Here is a 12,632-nt window from a genome sequence, read left to right on the forward strand (position 1 = left end):
ATTTATCCTTACCCCTAATGATACCATGTCCCATAACTGGTGCTTGCATAACACACAGGGCTTTGGAATGCCTTCCTAAACTCAAGCCCCATAATTATTGATGTATATTCCTGGGAGATCACACTGAGAAAATAGATCTTTTAAGAAGAAATAATTTGCTTGGAGTCCCAGCCCTTCCGACTAGAACAATACTGCTTTATTATTAGTTTCCCCCCCCCCCAGCCCTAGTTACTGTATAACAAGAAGACACACAATTGTGACAATATTTTAAAATGAGTGTTGTGTGATTTTGGGGAGAATTACAGGGAAGAGTGGGAGCTTGCTGCTGAGGTAGGTGAACGTGGCATCCAGGGCTCCTTGGTGAGGAGAACATGAAGTAGCTGCAGGAAGGAGACTGGAGTCCTTGCTCCAGGGGAAGCAGATGCCTGTGTGTATGGCATCTTCTCTGTTCCCAAGACACCACTATCAGGCCCAGTGTTTTCTAAAGGTCTGTTGAGTCTTCTAGTTTTTCTTACATTGTTTAACAAGCCTGAAAAAAAATTGAAAAATTTCAAAGTTTTCAATTATGTCTGGATCTATTAAAGTCACACAGAGAACTGTGCATCTTTGTGTAGTTCAGTGTGGCATTTTTCTGCACCACAAGAAAAAGAAACATAGAATAAGTACCTACTCGTTGTGCGACCATCCAGTCAGTGTAAGTGGCATGTCTGCACACTCAGACAGGCATCATTTACTTGGGAACATTCAATAGCTTCTCCATTTGTTATTTTGAAAGGTACACTGACTGTCACCCACAGTCACCATCCTGTGCTCAGATCATTAGAGGTCTTCCTGAGGCCCAGCTCTACCTGGACCCACCCCACCAGTGCTGTGCACCATCTGCAGACCTTTCCTGTCACTCCAGCCCCTGACCTTTCAGAAGAGTGACTTCTCAACTTCATGTTACCTCATCAGAAAAGGGGAGAAGCCAGAGAGATGCACACACTCTGGGTAGTGCTTTCTGCCTGTCTCTCTCTCTGTTTTTTTTTTTTTTTTTTAATAGAGAAAGAGGAAAACATATCTTTATTTAACAGACAATCAAGTAAGTTTTTTCAAATACTGCATCAATTATATAAAAGGCATTATTATTTTTTTATTGTAAACAAATGGAATACATGTTGTTTCTCTATTTGTACATGGAGTCAAGGCATACCATTCTGCCTGTCTCCTGTGGTGAGTTGGTTCCTGTCAGCATCCTGAGTTCTGCACACAGAAACCTTGACAGCCTCCGGGGCTAGCACCCTGCCTCGGTGTGTGGGAGGCCCCTTTAGATGTTCCTAGATGAAACCAAGGACAAGGCATGGAGAAAGAGCGTGGAACTCAGGGAGGGTCAAGCAGAAGCAGGGCAATGGAGACCCAGGGCTTGTCTACTCCCAGTGACTTCCAGAAGGCTGCACTTTGACAGGGAGACACTGAGGACTAGGATCTTTATGTAGCACAAGGGTGGTGGGGAGCAGTGGGTGCTGACCACGAGAGGCTGCTCACCTCCTGCAGCTCTTCATAACTCAGCAGCAGGACATTCTCCCTGTCTCTCGTGGACATTCAGTCACGAATGTCCTCGAACCATGATCACCACTTCAATAGAATTTGCCTTGACAGTGGAACTTGGCTGAACATTATAAAGGCTATGTTTGCAAACACAAAGACAACATCACACTAAATGGAGAATAACTGGAAGCATTTCAACTAAAATCAGGAAACAGACAAGGATATCTGTTCTCACCACTCCCATTCAAAAGAGGTCTTGAAACTGTAGCCTGAGGAATCAGGCAGGAGAAGGGAATCAAAAATAACAAGTAGGAAGGAAAGAATTCAAACCATCACTGTTTACAGATGATATGATGCTATGATTTGATGACCCCAAAAATTCTCCACATAATCTTGTAGAACTGATTACCAAATTCAGAAAAGTAGCAGGTTACAAAATCAACATAAAAAAATTCAAGATCTCTTCTTTCTAACCATAATGAATCTGCTGAGGAAGAAATCAGGAATCCAATTCCATTCACAATGGTCTCAAAACCAAGTGTGGTGACACATACCTGTAATCCCAGCAGCTCACGAGGCTGAGGCAGAAGGGTCACAAGTTCAAAACCAGTGTGAACAACTCAGCAAGGCCCTAAACAACTCAGTGAGCTCTTGCCTATAGATAAAATATAAAGAAGGACTGGGAATGTGACTGAGTGGTTAAGCACCCCTGAGTTCAATCCCTGATACCAAATAAAAAAAAAAAAACATAAAATACTGTAGATGTAATCTACCCAAAGAGGAGAAAGACCTCTTACCATGAAAATTATAGTACACTGAAGAAAGAAATTGAAGACCAAAAAGATGTTGAAAAGCCCTCCCATGTTCTTGGATAGCCAGAAGCAAATTTGCCATATTACTAAAAGAAATCTATAGAGTCAATGCAATCCCCATCAAATACCAATGACATTCTTCACAGACATAGAAGAAACAGTCCTAAAATGGAAATGACAAGCAAAAATCCACAGCCATTCTGAGCAGTGAGAACAATGATGAAGAGCTGGCATGTGGCTCAGTGGCAGAGCACTGACTGGCATGTGCTCGGCCCTGGTCTAGTCCCCAACACACACACTCACACACAAAGAGTAATGCTGAAAGTATCACATTCCAATGTCTTCCCAGTCTCAAGTCATACCAAAGAGGTGTAGTAACAGAAAAATTGAACTAATGTCAAAACAGTCACATAGATCAATTATGTCATTTGCAGGAAAAAGGTTTGAACAGGAGAACGACATGCTAATTGAAACAAGCTAGATTCACAAGTTCAAGTGTTGTGTTTTCTCTCATATGTGGAAAGTATACAGAAAAAAATACAAAAGGGATACCAGGAAATTAGGAAACAGACCAGCATAGAGGAGGCAGATCTATATGTTCAAGAACACTTACCACTTCCTTGGATGAACCATTTTAAATACTGTTCCATGATATATAGCACCTTAAATTACGGAAAATGTGAGGATGGAAAATCAGTCTCAATTTTTCATTTTCCACCTTGATCAGGATCTTTACTGGCAGTTTTTACTGAATCTCTATTAAATATTAGGGGGTTTCTTAAATGAATTATTTAGAGCATTCGTTAATCAAATAGACATTTAAAATTCCTATTACACGTTCAAGAGCTAGAAATGGAAGAGGAATACCTTTCTCTTCTTCTGGGATATTAGAATACTCAAAATGGGAAGCTGCTGTAAAATTTTTAAGTGGTAAGTGGTGAGGCATTTGTACACTTTCCCATAATGATCACTAACAGTAGAATGAATTAAGAAATTATTATATATTCAGATACATAACAATATACATTCATACACTTAAGATTATTGAGAAATCTCACAGCTATTACATTAATATAGCACGAATGCATTTATACAAAATTCAAGAATAAGCAAACTCATCTGTAGCTTTATTCCAGGGTGTGTTTCCCTCAGTTCATGGGCACTGATTGGTAGAGGGGCATGGGGAATCTTTCTGGACTGTAGAAATATTCTAAGTCTGGACCAGATGATAGTTGCCCAAGTTTGTATGTATGTACATATTAAGTGGTTGGTGTTTAAGATTAGTGAGCACACACACACAAACACACACACACCACTGGGTACTTGAACACAAGAATTTGGTGTTGTGTTTGCACCAACTGTCTTGGTGTTATTATTGGAGGTCTTATGTCTCCTTAGGCCTCAGTTTAATAAGACAGAGGTTAATGAAACTCCTAGGAGACATGCAAATGTGTCTACTGGATCATCCTCACTGTGAGGCACTTTCCAAGACAGGAGATTATTAATCTAGGTTTCCTGGTGTTGTTTAAAGAAAAATATAAACAACTTCAGAAGTCAACAGACACTTTAATAAAGTATCCTTCTACAAATAGTCTGTTGCACCTTAGATCTTGGATATCCATGGTCCGTGCTGATCATCCATCAGCCACAGGGGGACTGGAGTGGCTGCCAATCACAAAGCACAGCGACATGCTTTGGACTATGGTGGTTAGAATAGTGAACCAGGCTCTTGAGTTGTCCTGGGATTTATGCATTATCAGTGTATGCATGCTCTACTTGCCATACAAGGAACACTGACTTGGGTGCTTCCACTTACCTGCAGGAGGTCTTATTGAATTAATATTGGCCAACATCTTTAAGAGCTGCAAAGGATGGATACTCTAGTGTAGATTCAGTTGTACATTCTGGTTAACATAAGATGTGGTTTTTTAAAATCCTGACATTGACCAGTCATGTTACCCCTGAATTCAAGTTACCTAATGTGTGCAATGGTCCACATCCTTGCACTCAGGTGAGGTCTGAGTTGGGGCCTTATCAGCCTCACCCAATGTCTGAGAATCTCGGGTCTTTTCCAACCTACCCCATGAGCAGACACCCCAGCAAGATCTGCAGGGGTTATCTAGGCACATGAAAGGGCAAAAAGCATTGATGAAATATTTGGCATTGACCTTGAAGTGAAGACAGACTTGGGGAAGAGATGGAAGGGAAGGCGAAAGAGCAGGAGCCGTGGGCCCTCTCTCTAATTTAGACATTTGTAACCCACATCTGTTTTTAACCAGGGTGAGCATTACCAGATGGGCACAGATTGAATCCACTTGGTATCCCCTTTGGAGTGAATCAGGCAGAGAATTTCCATCAACCAGTGGGATCCTAGATAAGGAAGGAAAAGTGATGGTCACTCATTTCAACCTGACCTGTGAACAAAAAATTATGATAAAATAAATAACAGAAACATAACCATATATCCATAATAAGCTTGCAGTTGGGTAATGCTAAGCAGTGTTAAGCATGTTCCTGTTGTTGCACGTTCCTGTAGTCAATGTCCCAAACTGTTCATCTTGAACAAATGAAACTCTCTGCTTCTTAATAGCAGAGAGGTTTCTGTTTCTATGAACTTAACTATACTAGGTGTTTTGTACCAGTGGAATCATATAGTATTTGTCCTTTTGTGCCCCACATACTGTATTTAGCATGAAGCCCTCGGGATGGAACTATGTTGCAGATGGTTTATGAATATTTTTCCTTGTGAAGGCTGAATTTTATTCCATTGTAACAATATGCCACACCTTGTTTATGCATTCACCCATCAATGGATTTGAGGTTGCTTCCACCTCTCAGCTCTTTGCTGAGATCCTTTTGTGATGTTCTCACATCCTTGACTTTCCAGCACTCTGCCCTGCAAATGCCTTGTCCAAAATCCTCACCCAGTTTGCACTGCTCCTGCCCCTAGTCCCACTCCCGTAGGTGCAAGATGCATGTCCTTTCAGGCCCTTGCATTTCTTGACTCATTTCTCATTCCCAGCCATTTTCCTGCTGACTATCCTACTCTAAAATACCCCTCTTCTCCTCGTGACCTCCCATCAGTCCTTTCATTTACACTGAGCTACTCTTCTGCTATTAGTTCTTCACAGTCCTCCTCACCACCCCTTCTCCCATGCCACCACACAAATGCCTGAATATGCTTAGGATACACTCCTCCTGTATCCTCCTCCAAATTCTTAGATGATCCCTGCTGAGGACTCAAGTCACATTGCAGTTGTCTGAATGGAAGTGCCATGGGGCACTGCCCCATCCTCCCAAAGCAGGGCTCGTTGGCATCTAGAGCACATTCCATCCATCTGTTGAGTGAGCAAGGGACACAGCCCTTGCCTTTCTCCTGGGTGGTTCCTGTCCTGTTTCCTTACCTGACTTAGGGTGAGACACCATTACTGTATCTTCATCTTTTATCACAAACTTAGTACAAGCTTCTTTTATAAGTTCAGAGCTGTAACCCACAATAGGGAAAGGTAACCCTTCAAACCATACGTGGTCATCTGTCATGATGATGAGTCTGTGGGCGTGGGTCTAGGGTCCAGCTGCAGCCACCATTGGAAGTTGTTTGAGATACTGGGGGACTAGACATTAAAGGAAAGTCCAAAAAAAATCATTAACTTTTTTGTTGTCAAATTAACTGGTTGATGAAAAAAAATTGTGACTGTTGGTCCAAAGTTTCATTGTATTGAGCAATTTTGGACTCATTCAGAGAACACCAGCATGATGATCTGGGCATGAATTCATGGGCAGGACCCCACAGCAAGTGCTGCAAAATAACACCACTGAGCAATCCCTGGGACCTGAAGAAAGGCATTCTTTTCCCTTTATTTGCATTTTGAAGAGTTTTCAGAATAGAATGTATAAATACATTGTATCAATAATACCCTGGAAGGATGAACTGAAAACTCTGAGTCTAAAGGACCAGAACCTGCTTTAGAGTCACCCTATATGGGGGTGAACTGTAACTAGACTCCAGGGTCCAGTCCTCCTTTACCTTCTTATTAATGCAAGGGAATGCGTTTCATGCTGTCAGGACTTAAGAGAATTTTCATATCTACCACATCAATGATCCACAAAAGTCTGGTTACATCCTTGGTCTATCACTTTTAGTTCCCAGTAGACTCTGGGGCCAAAACCTTCATATAGTCGAGCAACATGCCAAATCCAGGGAACCCATAAACAGCAATCTACTGAAGCCAGGAACACTTAAGAAAATACCTACATTTTTATCACGTCCCCAGGGGCTTCTCTCAGCTCAAAGAGAACCAGCTGATGAATGATGTCAACTCGCATTGAATGCAATGGTGTTTCACGTAGAATATTTGGTCATCAAGAGCAAAAACTATTTCCACTCTTCCTGTCATTCCAGGGTGTATTACTAGACTGAGCACTTGTGTATTCAACTGGGAGCTGTTGATACCGAATCTAAATCTGATGTGGCTCAGCTGCTGTGTGCATCCTGGGGAGAATGACCAACAACTGTGGCATGAGTATGATTCTGGCTGAACGAAGAGTGGCATTTAATCTGCAAAGTTGCAGGGGCTACATGAGCTCTGGACAGAATATGATGCACATCAAATCAAAGTCACCTTTCATAAATTTCATTTCATTCTTAATATTGTCCAGTAGTTGAAGAGAGTTAGAGCCATCATAATGGCATTGTGAATGTCCAATAATTATGGGGGCTGACCTGTCTCTACAGCTTTCTGAACACTTAGTGCATGCCATCTGTGACATCCTCCCACCAACCCCATGAATTGAACGAGGAATTGATGAACCCCCCCACTCAACGGAGCAAAATATTTAACTTTCCTATGGTTTTATTAGTTCACTATGGTGATGCATAATAGTTGGGTTCATGTTGACGTAATCATACATACAAGGAATGGGATTTGCTTCACTTTTGTCCCCAAAGACTCTGCTTCCCCTGGCCCGCTTTTCCCTCCTTTATCTACAATTATTTATTTATTTATTTATACTTTATAGCCATGCATTACAGGGGAATCCACTGTGGTGTATTTATACATGCACACAGCCTAATTTTGTCAATTTTCTTCTGCATTTCCTCACCTTTCCCATTCCTCCCTATCCCCTCAGTCTCCTTCTTCTGCACCTATCTTCTCTCTAACTTTATCATATCAAAGTCCCCCATTTTCCCTCCTAATTTGCTCTAGCTTCAGCAAATGAGGAAAAACATTTAACGATTTACTTTCTGAGTCAGGCTTATTTCAGCAGCATGATGTTTTCCAGTTCCATCTATTTACTGGCAAATGTCATCATTTTATTCTCCATCATGATTTAGTAATGTTCTATTGTGTGTATATATAGCACATTTTCTTAATCCATTCAACTCTTGTTAGGTACCTGGGCTTGGTGCAAATTTGGCTCTTGTGAGTTATGCTATTATATACATTGATGCAACTGTATCACTACAGAATTCTGACTTTAGAGATGGATAAATACCAAGGAGTGTAATTTCTGAGGCATATAGGGGGTCCATTCCTAATCTTTTAAGGAGTCTTCATAGTATTTCCCAGAGAGGTCATAGTAATTTGTAGTTCCATTCACAATGTATGAATGTACCCTTTCCCCTTACATCCTCTCCAGCGTTTATTATTTTGTGCTTTTGATGATTGTCATTCTGACTGGAGTGAGATGAAATCTTAATGTAGTTTTGATTTGCATTTCCCTGATTGCTAGGGATGTTGAACCTGTTTTCATATATTTGTTGGTCATTTGTATCTTCTGAGAAGGGTCTATTCAGTTCTTATGGTAAAATGGTTAACTTTACTAGAGTGAGTCCTTGTGTCAGGAGTGTAGTGATCATTAAATATAGTTCCTTTGAAGCACCCTCTGCCTACATTGTTACCTGGTGTGACCTGAGTTCAGTCTCTCTGCTGGTTTACCCACGTCAACAGAGTTTCTGGTCAGTATTGACCTTCATTCCCTGCCCTGTCCTAGATCACTGTGAGGTCTGAGGGACAGCAGGTTCCAGGATCCACTGCACTACAGTGATCTCTGTGTGACCCTGAGTCCAACTCTGTGCTTCAGGACACTTGTCCTTAGTGACAACCAAGTCCATGCTCTGTAAATGGGAAACTCTGGGTGACTCCTGAGTCAATGCTCCACTGGCCACAGTTATCCCCAGTGCCCCTCGAGTGCAGACTGTGTGGTGGTCTGCAGTTCTCCTTGGTGGCACATTAGGTATAACTGTACTCTTTACCATCTCTTGCTCCTGTCTAGTTCCTCTGCTGTGGTGGCTCTAACATGTCAACCAAGAAAGGGATGAATTAGATCCCTGTACTTCATCTTTATATAAAAGTCAACACAAAGTAGGTCGAAGACCTAGAATCAGACCACAAACTTTATCACTGGTAGAAGAACACCAGTGAGTCAGCTCTCCAACATACACTTACAGATGTTGACAGTTACAGATGTTCCTAAAATTTAGGAAACAAAAGAAATGATTAACAAATAGAAAGGCATAAAATGAAAGTAGTCTGCACAACAGTGGAAGCAGGTATATGAAGAAAGATGCTAAGGAATGAGAGAAAAATCTGTGCTAGAGACTCTTCTGACCAAATGTATAAAGAACTCAAAAAATCTTAACACCCCAAACCCAAATACTCCAATAAATGGGGAAACGAACTACACTGACCATTCCCACAAAAAGAAGTGCAGATGACCAAGAAATACATGAAACATTGTTCAATATCCTTAGCAATCAGGAAATATAAGTCAAAAATATAATAGGTTTTCATTTCACTCCAGTTAGAATGTCAAGTATCAAGAATAATAATAAATCTTTGTGAGGGCTTGGGAGAAAGGAGCACTTATGTACTGTTTGTGGAAGTAGAAATTAGTACAACCCTTATGGAGATATGAATAGCAATTCTTCTAATGATTAGGAATGGAGTCACCATGTGACCAAGCTCTACCACATCTTGGTATCTATTGAGAAGAAGTCAAGTCAGCATACTACACAGCAGTACAGGCGCATCCTTATACTACTGAGATTTACAATAACCAAGTTAAGGGAATCAACTGTCAATTGATGAATGGACCAAAAAACATGGTATATATTTATCGCGCTCCCTCTGCCCGCAGAGAGAGACACGACAAACGTCTGAAGCTTTGGAAGTTTATTGTGCACAGTCCCTCTCCTACACTTCCCTTACTCCTAGCTTCCGCGCACTCCCAGCTTCTCTTCTCTCAGCTTCTCCCGGCTTCCGCGCACTCTCAGCTTCTCTTCTCTCGGCTTCTTCTTACTCCCAGCTTCCGCGCACTCCCAGCTTCCAGCTCAGCTTCAGCCTCCGCCTCCGCCGCCTCTTCCGCTTCTGCTTCTCTACTCTCCCACCCACCAGGCTTATATACACTTCAACCAATCAGGGGAGAGTACACGAGGTAAACGCGGACAGCTGCAAGCATAGGATAGGTACACGAGGGGGGCATGCTCTAGTCACATCGTTAACTAGCCAATCATTGGAATTCGCTGGTTGTTTACTGTATAGTTGGCCGCTTTTGGCTCAGCGTCAGGCGCCATCTTGACCATGCCCAAGGCTGGGGGTCCTGGAAACCCCGACATATATTCACCAGGAATCTTGATTCAACCATAAAGAAGAACAAAATTATGCATTTTCAGGAAAATGAATGAATATGGACAACATCTGTTTAAGTGAGATAAGTGAGACTTAGGAAGTCGAGGATTGTATATTTTTTCTCATATGCAGATGGTGGGAAGAAATAAGGAAATAGAAGATACAGTAATAAAGAAAAAATAACTGAATCACAGAAGGTTTTTTACTGTTTCCATAAACAAAGCAGGATTAGTTCCCTCCAGGGAGGGTGGAGAAGCCAATGTCACAGAGGGTGGGGGTAGGGACACCTCAGTCCTGGCTAAGGGTGGGGACTCAACAACTTCCGGCAAAATAAACTCATCAGAATATGGAAATTCAACCTCCCCAGCCCCTTCAGGCTCCTCCCACACACCACCATCCTAACTTGCAGGATCCCTTCTTTTCCAAGCAGTGCTCTCACGTTAACCACAGACACTATCCTGGACCATCCTTTCATCTTGATTCAGCAAGAGAGACGTCTCCTTCAGAATACAGCTGAAGGTCAGTTGTCAGGTCAGTTATGCACATCCACTGCTGAGAAACTGAATTTCTGACTTGATCATTCTCTTTTGTTACGTTGTCCATTGAATCGAGGAGCAACCAACCAACATCATCGTAATTCTTAATTTTCCAGAACTGTTCAAAGGTATCATGTATAGAGTCACTAAGTGCCTTGCTTTCTACAAGCTACTAATTGGGAGCATCAAATGCCTTTACTTTATGAAGCTCTTTAAACAGTTCACACCATGGATTATCAGTACTCTCATGGTACCAGTAGGACAGACTTCAGTAACTTTAGGTCTAACCAATTTAGACAGCCCAATACAAAACTGACAAAAACACTAAGGAAATTAATCCTTACAATTCTGTTTCTTCAGAGCTTCTCCTGGTACCAATTTCAGTTTTAACCAGGGTTCTCCAGAGGAACAGAATCAAAGTATGATTATAAAAAGGGGTTTTATTAGACTGACTTACAAGATCAGAGGCTGGATAGTCCAAAATGACCATCTGCGGCCAGAGAGCTGGAAAAACCAACAGCTGCACAGTCCAAGATGCAGAAGCCCCAGAACAAGAAAGATAAACAGTGCTACCCTAGTCCAAGAGTGGGTCATAATTAAGAACATTAGAAAGTTCTTAAAGAAGGAACGACATCACTAAGTGACAACAGAACTGTCACTAAAATGAATCCATTTGCTTCCCACGCAAAAAGGCCAAGATTTTGAGGCCAAGCTCTTGGGGAAGGAAAAAGGTTTATTTGGACAGGTAGCAAGCCCAAGAAGATAGGAGGCTGTCACCAAGAAAGCCATGATAGGGACCCTGCATGCTAAAGGGCCAGAGGGGCAGGAAAGAAGGGGTGGGTGGGGAGTGGGCAGGAATGAGCTTCTGACTGGAGACTATGAGCCACTCCCGAGGCCTGGATGGGACAGAGTCTTGGTTAACTTCATGTTGCTGTATGCAGCCTTCATGGGAGGAGGCAAGTTAGGTCAGCTGAGGTCAAATCAACCTTGTCCTTGAGTTCCAGAGGAGCCACTTGAGAAATGATGAGTATGTTTACCTGCAGAGTTGAACACAAAGTGCCAGGGTCCAGCCCTAGCAGCAGTCGGGGGTCCTAAGTGGATGGGAGACATCGGCGGGGTGGAGAAACAGCAGACAGAGACACCAAGTGTTCTGAGGCTGAATCTCTATCTTTATTTTTCTGCCGGCCTTTTTATACATTTTTTTCTTTAGTAATGATTATATCATTTTATGGTTAGTTCAAATTAAAAAAAAAAACCTTCAAAAGTACAATCTGTGCTTCTTCTCAAAGCACACATTCTTTCTGTATGATAGCTTAGATCAAAACAACCTGATTTCCCAGATAGATTAAAACAACCTTGTCCCCCAGCTAAATTGAGGGCACCATGATCTGTTAACTTTCAATTTCCAGAACAAATTCGTCACTAGATTTTCTGAGAAATTAGCCTTACCATGAACTCCAGTGTTTAACAGTGAAAAGCTTTTACTGTTATTAACAAAGGGCAAAGAAATCAACTTATAGTTAATATTTAGTCTATGCTACTTCATTTAATGGCGGGCTACAATCTTATTCTGATTCTCAAAGAATTAGACTAAACATAGGAAAAACACGAATTATATTTATGACTAACCTAAATATTTTTATTATGTAAAGTATCTATAGACTCAATTATTAAAACTAGGAAAGCAACAAAGGCTAAACACCATATCCAAGCTCAGAGAATGCCTCTTTATCCATCTATATTCAGAAATTATTATACTAAAGTAATCATAGGCTCCCTTTTAACTCAAGCATAGCTACAATTGTTTATTTTCATATATTTTATCTATGTATTACTAATAAGTTTTTATTGTGTACTATTTTGTGTCCCAATATTGTAAAACCTTCCCAATGTTTTTCCAATAAGTTTCTAATGATATATTGATTATTAATATTAAAAAGCAACTACACATGGAGATGTGCCACGTCTATGGCCCCCAAGAGGGAGGACGATCAGTAGAAACGTGTCAAGTGTTGAGTCCTCTACTCCAACAGACCGTGTCAAGTGTCGGAGTGGTAGGAATAGATGCAGCAAGAAACCTGACCCAAAGTTTTAGGGTAGCAAAGAAGAGAGGTATGAGAAGGCAG

This window comes from Sciurus carolinensis, unplaced genomic scaffold (genome assembly GCF_902686445.1).
Source record: "Sciurus carolinensis unplaced genomic scaffold, mSciCar1.2, whole genome shotgun sequence".
NCBI lineage: Eukaryota > Metazoa > Chordata > Mammalia > Rodentia > Sciuridae > Sciurus > Sciurus carolinensis.